The 12,345-nt window shown below is 39.8% G+C and overlaps 1 protein-coding gene across 3 annotated transcripts in view; it reads right to left on the bottom strand.

Annotated features, from left to right (window-relative positions):
- Window positions 1-12,119, bottom strand: part of AGPAT4 (1-acylglycerol-3-phosphate O-acyltransferase 4) — a 191,938-nt gene extending 179,819 nt beyond the window's left edge. For 2 of the 3 annotated variants that reach the window (XM_078155053.1, XM_020986754.1), the window contains exon 1: window positions 11,655-11,779. The gene's annotated coding sequence lies outside the window, so the exon portion shown is untranslated. Of the gene's footprint in view, window positions 1-11,654; window positions 11,780-11,932 lie in introns of those variants that run through there. The other variant, XM_020986755.2, reaches the window with a different exon arrangement.
- Window positions 12,120-12,345: the final 226 nt, after the last annotated feature.

Here is a 12,345-nt window from a genome sequence, read left to right as displayed (position 1 = left end):
AACAATACAGCCTGGCATCAAGGTAAGAGATAAGCAAACATGACAAAAAACTGCACATCCTCCAGACTGACTACTTACTCCCCATGCTAGGTACTGTTTGGGAATGATCCTATGTTTTCTTATAAAACAAAGGAACGGATAAGTATTGAAGTGACTGGGAGAAGAGTATGTCTGGAGGGCCGTAAAAGCATCCTCGATTATTACCAAGAATTTTTACCCAAAGATAAGAGTTCTCCCTCAAAGTAAAGTTTACCATCAATATTTTCAAGTGGTTCTTCATAAATTCACAGGACTAAAACAATCTTTGAAAAGCTACCTGGTCTATCCCTAAACAGAGAAGAAGATTCAACCACTTTTCTAGGGAATGTAGGCGGCTGCTTAGACAATTTTGAAATATCTCTCCTTGTTAGCTATTAATCCTGATCATGCCCTGAGTGGCAGGCATTAGCAACAACACAATTTCTCAGGATGAGCATAATTTGAATTTTTTTAACCTTTAAACAGTTTAAAATATTTTATAGGTTTAACTCTCCAACACTTCAAAATAACATCAAATTTATAGCAATTATTTTCTAACAAAGGAGGACGAATTTTCAATGACAGGATTAACACCCCACCCCCAACTTTTTAGGATTTAATTAACTAAATCCTTAATCAATCAACAAGCTTCTAATTAAGGTCTACAGGTGCTATGAGGATACAAAGACAAGAGTCCCTACATTCCAAGCTTCAGACTTTTTTCATTTCACTTGAAACATTTAGAACTGTTAAAAGGATCAAATGAAGTAACATATACAGCACTTGCAAACCTTGAAGTGTTAGCCATTAAGCTATCGTCATCATCATCATTCATTACAAAGTTTCTAGTATTGGTAACTATGAACAAAAAACTACCTCTGTACCCTTACAATGTTCTATCATTTAATACGGAAGAGTTGGGGAAGAGAATTAAAATATATGCAATGCTTATATTTTCATTGCAGATCTAAAACTACTGTTTTGGTCTTAAAACAAATTACAAAATGGAATAAAAATAAATGTAGTTTGCTCATCAAAATTATCTGCATTGAAATCAGTTTATTCATTGATAATTATTAATTTGACTGGTGATTATTTGAATCAGGAGAACAAAATACTGCATTTGAGCCTCACAAATTACAGTATTTATTTCTTTGATAAATGCAACCTCAGAGATAATTTTGCACAACAACCCTCTGATTTTTAAATACATGATAAGCTTATGGTACTAAAGCCAGGCACTGCTTCATCTTTACATCTGTAGTATGGTACCACATACATAATAGGTGCCTAATGCCTATTTAATGGAATTGAGAGTTATATCACACGTGGCTTATCTTCAATGTATGGGAACTGTAATTACTTGATGCTGTAGATAGATTAAAAAATTTCCTATTGAGAAAAAAGTGGTGGAGGTTGAGAGATGGTGCAATAAAAGTTGATTATCACAGAATCTCAGAGCGAGAAAGGACTTTAGTCCATGTAGTATCACCCATACCTAGGCAAGAATCCCCTGTGGTCTCCTCAATGGTCAGCCCTTTCCACTTTTGAAAAGCCCTAATTGTTATCAAGTTTTCTTCCTTCCTTCTCCAACTCTTACATCTTCCTCTTTACAATTTCTACTCATTATTCCCAGACTTTAGTAGACCTGTATGGGAATTAAGGTAAACAGTGTATGAATGTTGAGTTGTTGGGGTCAGAGGGTAACAAGATAAGTAGGAATATGACTTTTAGCAAGGATTATCTGAAGATTTTAGCATAAATAGCAGAAGAGGGTGGGGAAGAAGGGAAGGGTGATGATACACTAACTCAGCTATTCTCAAACATTTTGGTCCCAGGACCCTTTTATTCTCTTAAAAACTATTAGGACACTAAAGAACTTTTGCAGATGTGGGTTTTACACCTACCAATATTTTCCTTATTATAAATTAAAACTGATAAAATTGTAAAATATTTATTCATTTAATAATAACAAAATCAATTACATATTAACATAAAAACATAATTTTTTAAAAAGCTTTATTTTCCCGAAAAATCAATGAGAAGAATGGCATTGTTTTGCATATTTTTGCAAACCTCTTTAATGTCTGGCTTAATAGCAGATAGCTTTTTTCTCATATCTGCTTCTGCAACTCAATCTATTGAATTATATTGTTTTGGCTGAAGTATAAGAAGAAAATTTGGCTTCATACAAATAAGTAGTTGGTTTGTTTTTTTGTGAGGCAACTGGGGTTAAATGACTTGACCAGAGTCACACAGCTAGTGTTAGTAAGTGTTGTGTGTCTGAAGCCGCATTTGAACTCAGGTCCTCCTGACACCAGGCCTGGTGCTCTATCCACTGCGCCACCTAGCTGCCTGTCAAATAAGTAGTTGGAAAAGGGAAGAATATTTTAATAGGCAAATTATATCTTAGTCTTATTGTGAAATTAGGGTCTCAGGGACTCTCCTAGGTCCCCAGACCCCATTTGGAGGAGCACTGTTCTTAACTCTTTCCCTTCTTCAGGCACATAGTGAATACTGCTTCCGTACTTCAACAGAGGAATTCAAAGGTTGAAGGGAAGGAGGCAAGGGGCCAGAAGTCATCAGTCACTACATTTTAGTGATTGGGATAAATAGAAAAATTCAGGAATTTATCACTCAGTTATGGTTTCTGCCTTTAGTCTTCTGATGTGCACCAAGATACAATAATATCTAATAACTAATAATAATAATAATAATAATCTAATAAACAATTAAGAGAGCAAACTGGAGGATAACTGAAACTTAATTGTGGCAAAGGGACGTATGGCTTCCTGTGAGGAGCTCAACAGGGCATTTCTTCCACTCATGGCCCACTCAGATCACTAGTCATGGCACAGATGACCCTGGATGGGTTCTCAAAGCCTATGTACATATGTTAGCTGAGACAAACCAGCTGGTCCCGCTTATCTGGAAAAGCTTCAGGTACAGGCTCAGTGATAAACTCTGGCCATTGTTTGAGGCCCAACTTTGCAAATTTGCTCTGCTTTGCCAAAACCAAGCTGGCCATAAGGAGAGGCCTTTTTTTTTTTTTTGGCCAGAGGAATTCACAAAAATCATCTATGAGGTGAGGACGAAATGCAAGCAGCATCTCCAAAGAGAAGATGCCTTCTTTTTTTTCAGTGTGATTTACTTTGCTCCTTGCTTTTGCTACCGGTATGTGACTTTTTTAAAAGATTTTTTTTTTATTCTTTATGCTTTGACTTTGGCAAAGCAGCTCCTGCCCTGCACACTCTTCAGCACTTTTCAAACAATTACTCAATCAAGTATTTATTAAATGTCTACTATGTTTCAAGGGCATGTTAGTGCTGGGGATCCAAGTACAAACAATGAAACAATCCTACTCACAATTAGCTTTTATTCTAATGAGGGAGACAAGTACATATAAAATCATATAACAATACACACAGCATATAGTTAATACATTATTATATACTAGTGTGTATATATATATGTGTATATGGAGAGAAGGAGGGAGGGAGATGGAGAGAAGGAGAGAGGAAGAGAGAGAATGATGGAGAGAAAGGGGGTAGAGACAGAGGGAGGGAGGCAGAGATGGAGGGAAACGGAGAGGAGTTCAGGGACAGATAGGGAGAGGGAGAAGAGGGAGAAGGAGGGGAAGAAGGAGGGAGAAGTGGAGAGGGAGGAGGGGGAAAAAAGGGGGAGGGAAAAGAGAGAAAATGGAGAGAGAGGGAGGTAGAAACAGAGGGATGAAGGGGGAGAGGGGAGAGGAGGACAAACGGGGAGAGACATGGGGAAGACAGGGAAGAAAGAATGAAAAGGAGAAAGGGGGAGGGTAAAAGGAAGAAGAGGGGAGGGGGAAAGAGAGGGGGAGAAAAGGAAAGGAAGGGGAAAAAGGGGGGAGGTGTAGAGGGTGAGGGACAGAGGATGACAGAGAAAGGGGACAAAGAGGGGAAATGAAGGAGGCGAAGAAGATGAGAAAGGCAGAAGAGACATGGAGAAATAGAGAGAGAAAAAAAAAATTAATTACAAGGTCATTTAAGAGAGAGGATACTAACACCGGGGGGAATCCGGAAAGGCTACACGTAGAAGACGGTGTACCTGTATTGGTTGTTGTTGGTCCTTAATGCTCTTTATTTTTTTCTTTTTTGGCGAGGCAATTGGGGATAAGTGATTTGCCCAGGGTCACACAGCTAGCAAGCGTCAAGTGTCTAAGGCCACATTTGAACTCAGGTCCTCCTGACTCCAAAGCCAGAGCTCTATCCACTGCACGACCTAGCTGCCCCTGGTCCTTCATTCTCAAAGAGGACCAGGACATCAGGAAAGTGATGCCATGACTTGCAAGTAAATCGGATTTAAGTGAGGCAGGGCTGTGCATAGTCACCTGCCTCACTTTCTCTTCCTGAGTTATCTGGGTCCAGTGGAAAGATATAGATCAGGACAACTGGAGATGGATGGCCCTGGATGCAGTGGGAGAACTTGGCCTTTTTAAGTTAAGGTCTTTAACATGTCTCAGTTGGAGATGCATCTTAAAAGAGAAGAGGAACTCAACGTGCCAGAGCTAAAGGATATGTGCATTCCAGCCCTGGGGGAAGACGAGGGCAAAGTTAAGGAGACAGGAAGCTGAGGGCCAGAGAAAAGGCCAACTTGGACAGTGAGCAAAGTGAGTGCAGAAGAGCAAGTAATACCCAAAGAGCTAGAAGAACAGGTTGGGTAGGGCTTTAAAAGCTAAAGAAAAGCAGTTTATATTTTATTCTAGAAGCAAGAGGAAGCCCAACTATCATATACCTGATCAGTCAGCCAATTAAAAAGCAAAAGTAACTTCACATCAGCATGAGAAATCTCAAACATTACATACGCATTGGCAGTGTATTATAAGCACATCACGCAGAAACAGAGTCCAGGGCTACTACACTTCAAAGTCTGGCTTCTCTGCTTAGTTCTCAGGGAGGCAGCATGGGACTATGATAATTGCTCTGAATTTAGAGTCAGAAGACCTGAGTTTGCTGCCAGATACTAAGCTGTCTGATCATGAGTAACTTACTTTCTCTGAGCCTCAGTCCCCTTTTCCGTAAAAAAGGAGAATAAAACCTGTACTACCCACCCCACAGGGTTGTTACGAGACCCAAAGTAGATAATGCATACGCATGTGAGGTGTTTTGCAAACCTTAAAATGCTACTTAAATGCTGCTGCTGCTGCTGTTATCATTATTCCTGCCTTGCTTTCCATTCCAGAGGCTAGCTATGATCTCTCATTCAGTCACTGATAACTAGAGAAAACAAGGTCCTTTCTGCCCATTCGTTCACTTATGCATTAAGTGCCTACAAAGTACAAAGTACTTGGGCTCTGGATAGGATGAGAGGAAAGTATGCAAAAATGAATATGCCACAATTTCCCAAGTATAACCTTAAGATTCAGTTAGATTTGCATAATAGATTTGCAGTTTCATGTACCAACATCCTTTTCTATTCTACTATGTTGTAGAAATGCTTGTTTTATTTCATAAATTAAAAATAAAATAAATATAATTTTTTTAAAAAGATTCAGACCAGAATTGCTTCTCCAGGAAGCAGAGACCTAGCTGTCCCTGCTTCTCAAACTCAGAATTTCTTCAACCAGACTTTCTCTAGGCTCAGCCAACTGCCCAATTGGCTTGAGATTTTCAGTCTTTCCCTGTTTCTTTTCACCTTCTTCAGGCCACTTCTTTCCACCTTCTTCAGGTCTGTCTCCAATTCATTGCTTTCCCACTTCCATAATAAGGACAGAAGTCTGCCTGCCCCTGGAATGATTACCAGGCTTCCATTTACCAGGCATCAACATCTAGATATGACATGCTCATGAATATTTACATACATATATGTATATACACATGCACACACACACATACACAGAAACACATCACCAAACCTTTCCAAAGGACTAAGAAATAATCAACGTAAGTAATTTCAATTTTACCTTCCTACAATTCTAGCTTCTGTTACTGATGAACAAAAATGGAAGAAGAAGGAAAAGAAATAAAGGATCTGAAAAGCCTATAGCCTACATAAACTCCCCAGTTTTTGAGAAATGACTTTATGTTTGCTGAACACAAAATCCTGAAAAGATTCATTTGATATAAGTAGACAATTCTTAGGAATTCCATCAACCTAGGCTAACTTTTGTCCACAGAGAGTTGAAAAACACATAAGAGAGCAGATGGTATTTGGAAAGAAACCAACTACTTTATACAAGATCAATGTGTTTCTCTCATCTTTATCTTAAAATTTGGCTAATGCCAGATATACTCAGCCTCAGCATTTTCACAGCGTTTCTGATGATAATCTGCCCTTGCATTCTGTGGAAAGATGGGTTATTAAAATCAACAAAGGTAAGACAGACTCGGGCTTCAGTCACTTCAGCCTTGAAAATCCCAGAAGAATGCATGGTGCCTATGTTAACAAATTCAATTCTTTGTCAAACTTTGTCAGACTCAGGCAGCAACTGAATGCACTTAGAGTAAGGCTTTTGAAATATTTCTAGCACAGATCCATCCTGTGGACTAAAACTTTTCCCCCACTCCCTTCCCCAAACATTCCACTGATGGGATAACAAAATGAAAGCAAATATGCACATCCCTGGGTGGATGGGTATCAGCTTCCCCCCACACACTCCAAGGTTTGACTTGGAGGCACAACTACCTTTTCAGAAGCCACAATATCCAATCTTCCCCAGAAGATTAAAGTAGATCTTAAAAGCTAGGAGGGAGAGAAGAAGGGAGTACAAGGGGAGTGACTAAGTCGTAGGAAAGGGCAAGTCTTCTAACATAGCCAATTTCTATAATCTCCTCTTTCACTTAACCCCCAGCTGAAAAAATAATGAACTAATAGAATCAGAGAGAAATAAATCAAGGCAGAACCAGGAAAATATTATGCACAGTGACTACAACATTAAATGGCCAGAACAACAAAACAATGTACTAACCTGCACTCTTCCAAGATAAATGCCATTGTTATTAATGTCACATTTTTCTAGGTTTATATAACCTTTGAATAGTCTTCCCTTCCTTTACTTCTATTTAGTGCCAGTTAGAAATTATAATCAAGGGGCAGCTAGGTGGCGCAGTGGATAGAGAACCAGCTCTGGATTCAGGACGACCTGAGTTCAAATGTGACCTCAGACACATAAAAACATTTTACTAGCAGTGTGACCCTGGACAAGTCACTTAACCCCATCACCTAGCCAAAAAAAAAATATAATCAAGATTATTCCTAAAGAAGACATAGATACAGGAAGATACCTCCCCGCTTCTTCAACCCCACTGTTCTTTGCAGAGGTGGGGGGTTATTGTGTCCGGAACAATGCTAATAATTTCAGACTTTTCCCAGGCAATAGTTTTCCTGAACTTTTTCTTCTTCTCTCTTTTTAATTCTTTGTTATAACTGATGGCTCTCTGAGAGAGGAAGTTTGGGAATATACGAAGAATATAGGTAATGTAAACACAAAAGACATCAAGAATTATTTTGAAAAGAAACTATTCCAATGGTTAGTTCATTATCTGAGAATTAAGTATAAAGGGTGAAATAGGTCAATATCTTTGGCAGCCTCATCTCTGTCTCATCTTTCTCTCTATCCCACTCTCACATGGATGCAGCTCACTGATAAATTCTTTATCACAAAGTTGGTGTAGCTGATCAAAAAAGCAGGTTCAAAGACCACTAGGTCATGACCCTGTGTGACATGATGTCCCAAGTGACATTGATTCTTTAAGGTGTAAGTCAAGTTGAGAAGCAGCTACACTTTAAAAGGAACTCCATGATATTAAGAAACACAGTAAAGATGCCTGTTGTGGCACTGACTTACATCAAGAAGAGGTTTGACCTCGGAATCAGAAAGAAAAAAAAATCAGAATCTAGGTCCTGACTTATCAACTAGCTGTGTGACCTTGGGCACACAGCTTTTAAACTTTCCTGAACATCTGTTTCCTGTACTGGTAAAATATGTTCAATCATATCCAACTCTGCATGATCCCATTTAGGATTTTTTTGTCAAAGAATACTGGACTGGTCTGCCATTTACTTCTCCAGCTCATTTTATAGATGAGGAAACTGAAGCAAACAGGGTTAAGTGACTTGCCCAGGGTCATATAGCTAATAAGCATCTGAGGCTGGATTTGAATTCAGGTCTTTGTAACTCCAAGCCAAGCTCTCTATCCACTATGCCACCCAGCTGCCTCCACAACCACCACCACCCATTGATAAAAAAGGGCTATTAAAACTACCTGTGAACCACTGAATCCTCTATAACTAGGGGATTAGAGATTTAGGGCTAGAAGGTGCCTCAGAGTCCTAGTCCAATACCCTCATTTTACAAGTAAGGAAAAACTGTGGTCTTAGAGACTTGTCCAAGGTCACACAGGCAGCAAACATCAGAAGTGGGATTTGAACATTGATACTTTGACTCCAGAGAATGTGCTCATGCTACTGCATTGTGCCACTTCTAGGAGGAAAGGGCCTTGTAAATGACAAATTACTCTATCACCAATTAACAGTTACTAAGTGGCTACTATGTGCCAGGCCCTGTGCTAAGTGCTAGGAATACAAAGAGAGGCCCTGCCCTCAAGTGGCTTACAATTCATAGTACCATGTGAATTTTTATCGTTATGTATATGTTTCTGGATAAAACTAGAAGTAAAACTAGTTCCAGGCTATCAATTGCTCTCTTCATAATCCATATTCATCATCACCCCTCACAATAACCCTGCTGACCCTCTAGTTCAATCCCTTTACCTTCGAGCGCATAAGAGCCTGAAATATTCATTTTCCATTATCCATTTTCACCTTTTTCATTCCCTTCTTAATTCTGTGCCTGTTGGTATAGTTGTACTTTTCTGCATCTGTATTTACACCATGATGATTATATTTTAAGCTCATTTCTTCACAACCTAGCACTTTCAGGGCTGTTCTGCAGACAGTACATGCTGAATAAATGTTGATTGTCAAAATTAAGATGCCCCCTGGATAGCACCACCTGCATTCAGCCCTTTGCCTCAGTTTCTGGGTTAATGCCTCTCTGATGAGGCTTCCCGAGAACTCCCCATTATGATTACAGGGAAAACTGCTGCTACCCTTTAACCTTAATCTAGTATCCAAGTGGAACATAGTGATTTTTGGCAATGCTTTCATCCCTTTACTCACTCCGGCTTCTCCTCTTCCTTGAACTCTGTCCAGTGGGTGTTTATGGTAGTTAAGAACCTGAGACTGAAAACTGTGTTCCAGGAGTGGCCACGTCACAGCCAGTAGAAAGGCAATGTGTTTCTGATTTAATTTGAAAATACTATTAGCTTTTTTCTTGGAAGAACTTCATAGCAGATTTGCATTCTTGCATGTAGCCTATTATCGACTTTACATATAGTCTATGGGTCTGGTTGCTTTCCAAGGAATCTTTGCTAATATTGAACATCTGCATTCCAATTATTTCTCCACATGTACTAACCTGTGCTTTTCCATGATAAATGCCATTCTGTGCTTTTCCATGATAAATGCCATTCTGTAATTAATGTCACATATTTCTAGGTTCACATAGCCTTTGAATAATCTCCCCACCTTTACTACCATTTAGTACCAATTAAAATTTCAGTAGCTCGATTTACAATTTCAGGTATTTCATGTTCTAAATACTAAAGACTTCTGTTCTGTGACAAAGCACAACTGAAAAAAAAATGCAGTTAATAGCAGATGAAGATCTCAAAGACCATAACCTTTAAAAATCAAACCACCTCACCTTCCTACTGCCACACTTCAAAATACTTTAGAGACTGGCAATGAAATATTATCCTTCGCTTCACAGATGGGAAAATCAAAGAAGGACTAAATGACCTTTACAAAATTCTACCAAAAGGCAGAGACAAAACTAGAGAAGATAGTTCTCCCAGATCCCTGGTCTATGAAGGTCAAACAAGTATGCAAATCAAAAGGAACATATCTTAAAACTATATTCTCCAGGCTAGGAAATAGCAGTTCTAGTTTAAATCAGGTAGGAACTGGTCCAAAACAACTTACAGTTACCTCCCTTCTTGCTAGAACTTTTCTTTCCTCCCTCCATCCTATGTTATGCAACATCATCATCCCTCACGGGCAGCCTGGATTCTAACTATGTGCAAGAGAAGGTGGCATTGTTAAGAATAACTCCTTTCCATAGATGGGTCATTCAGATGAGTATATTTAGCTTTGCTCATTAATCTTGAGGAATTAAAGTTTACTTTCATTTACATCATGTGAAAATATTAATTTCTTATCTATGAAAGGAATATTGAGAGGAACCATTACAGTAGTTTTAGATTTAAGCTCCCCGACCCTTTTACCCAATTCTTTTATCCCTTTGAACTCACAAGGGAAAAAAAAAAGAACTTATTCAGTTGGGTGTTGATTAATCAGAGCTAATCATGTCCCAGTTTGGGAAGAGAAGATCCAACAGCCTTGTATTAGCAAGCCTTATATTTTACTGAACCTTCAGTACAGATGTAAAATTGGGAAAGTTGTGATTAGTGTGGGACAGTCACTCAATGCATGCTGTTATGTTATCCTCTCACACTTGTTGAACTTGAGTGTTGTGATAAGCTGGGGATGGTTAAAATGCCTCATCTTTTACATGTTTAGAAGGTTTAGCTAATGGAGGCTCAGGCCAGGTAGATGTCTGAGTTAGAAGCGTACATGTTTTTAAGCAGTAAATTGTCACATACAGTCCCACTTCGACCCTTCACAACAAGCAGCTCACTTCTCATCAATAATGTTCTTTCCCATTGCTTTAAACTACTAAGTATTTATGGGAAATCTCGAGAAACATCAAAGTCGCTTAAAAGGAATTAAAGGTGCTTGCATAAATATGGGGGTTTTATTTTTGATTACTAGTGGGGCTACAGAACTGTGGCTACAGAATTCTTTTAAAGTAAATAAGAAGGTAAATCATAAATTCCTGTTTCCTTGACAACCCCCCTTCCCCAGCCCCATTGTGACTGGGAAAAACCAAAATGAAAAGTGAGGAGGGGTAGCAGCCAGAGCTCTGGAGGATCTCTCACAAATAGAAACGTAGCACACACACACATATACACACATTCAGAGACAAAACAACAAACTGCAAAAGAAACACATACACACACCGATTGATGCCAGGGCCCCATTTAGCATAGTATTTTTGTGGTTACCATAGGAACGCCACAGACGAAGAACATGTTGCATGACACAAAAGAAACCAACATGTAATAGGAACATTCTCGTCAGTTTCATCTGTTGCAAGGGAAAAGGGGTTTTAAACCCAGGCAAAAGAAAAAAATTGAGCAACCATCACCCCCCAAAAAAAACCCAACCACACAGCACCCAGAAAGAACCCCACCCCATCCTTGAGACACAAATTCTGGTTCTGAAGCAGGAAACCTCCCTGTGGCTCCGAAGGGAGGAAGCCCACGTTATCAATAGCGTCCTCACTGTCTCCTACTCTTGTCCTCTGACTCTTCTGGGCTCTGCTCTCTACCACAATCCATTCAGAGCTTTTCAGGAGGAATCAAACCAAGGGGGGGGGGGGTGGGGGGGGGGGGGTGGAGGGATAACAAAAGGGAACAAGAAAGCAAATACCATCTCCCACAAATGCAAAGTTTTCTGGAAATAGCATGAAAAGAACATACCTCGTGTCTGGAAGACCTTGACATGAGGACTTGGGGACCAGAAACTGAAAGGGAGAAAGCCTGAGTGAGGGATCAGAAATTGCCACTAGTTTACATGAGCTCTAAGTCAGCCAACACTGGGAAGAAAGCTAGACTCCACCCATGGGGTGGACCCTTAGGAAAAAAAAAAGTGGTCCTCAGCTGACGTCTCTCCCCACCCCATGTCACTTCCTTTTAAAGCTACAATTTAGCCGTTATAGAGAGGGAAGGAAGATACTAGCTAGTGTAACGTGACTCACCCTTTCCCCCCTTCTAATTAGGGTAAGGAAGCATGTTGCGCTTTTGTCTGACGTTTGAAATCACCAGCTCTGGACCCTGCCCAGATCCAAGACAAAGCTAGCTGAAATAAATGGCTTTCCTTTTTTTTTTCTCCTTCCACTGCTTTCCCCCTCTTCTTCCTCCCCTCCCCCCAAATCCTGTTGCATCCCTTTACAGAAATGGCTCCCTCAGCCAGAGGGCCAACCCGCTCTAGCCCCGTCATTAAGGTGACCTGAACACGTTCCCAAACTGGCTCATAATTCATTCAGCAGCGATACAATCAATTTGGTTTTTAAAATACCACGCTCCACTATACCCTCTCCCTGATGGCACCATGCACTATGTGAGAGATTACATTTCACGTTGGGAGAACACAGATGCACCTTCACAAAAT

This window comes from Phascolarctos cinereus, unplaced genomic scaffold, assembly GCF_003287225.1.
Source record: "Phascolarctos cinereus isolate Bilbo 61053 unplaced genomic scaffold, phaCin_HiC Scaffold_5;HRSCAF=322, whole genome shotgun sequence".
NCBI lineage: Eukaryota > Metazoa > Chordata > Mammalia > Diprotodontia > Phascolarctidae > Phascolarctos > Phascolarctos cinereus.
The sequence above is the reverse complement of the archived record's forward strand: the minus strand, read 5'-3'. Positions and strand labels throughout refer to the sequence as shown.